Here is a 615-nt window from a genome sequence, read left to right on the forward strand (position 1 = left end):
AGTAAGTAAATTATTTAGTTAGTTATACTACTACATATATATATATATATATATATATATATATATATATATATATATATAAATATTAATATATATTATATTTGCATACAAGCGTCCATCATCACTCGTTAATATCACATATAGTAAATAACAAATAACACTGCGCTGTATTGGCATATGCGCAATGTATGCTTTAAAAGACCATTACAAAATCCTCGACATGTTTACAAAAACATATGTTTTTACTAGGCCCTTCTAAATAGATTTTTTTTACCGTTTTGGCAAGCAACTACTTTTATGTAATACTTTTTCTTCTTCTTCCTTTTTTCCATTTTAGAATACCTCAGTCTTTTTATATATTACTTTTGGAGTTTGAAACCCTATTTTTTTTTTTGATCAGCATATTTTAAAACACAGGAATGACATAAAATTACAGTCAAACCTTCATTGTCTACCTCTTTTAATGTTTACCTCTTTTTTTGTCGACTTTTTTTATACTGGGACTCGAAACTTATTTGCAGTATTTACTTACCAGGATACTTCTGCGTTTGTTCAAGTGTGGCTTGTTATACTCTCAAAAAATTAGCATATGTTTTTATGATAACCTATAAATGA

This window comes from Sphaeroforma arctica (assembly GCF_001186125.1).
Source record: "Sphaeroforma arctica JP610 unplaced genomic scaffold supercont1.2429, whole genome shotgun sequence".
NCBI lineage: Eukaryota > Ichthyosporea > Ichthyophonida > Sphaeroforma > Sphaeroforma arctica.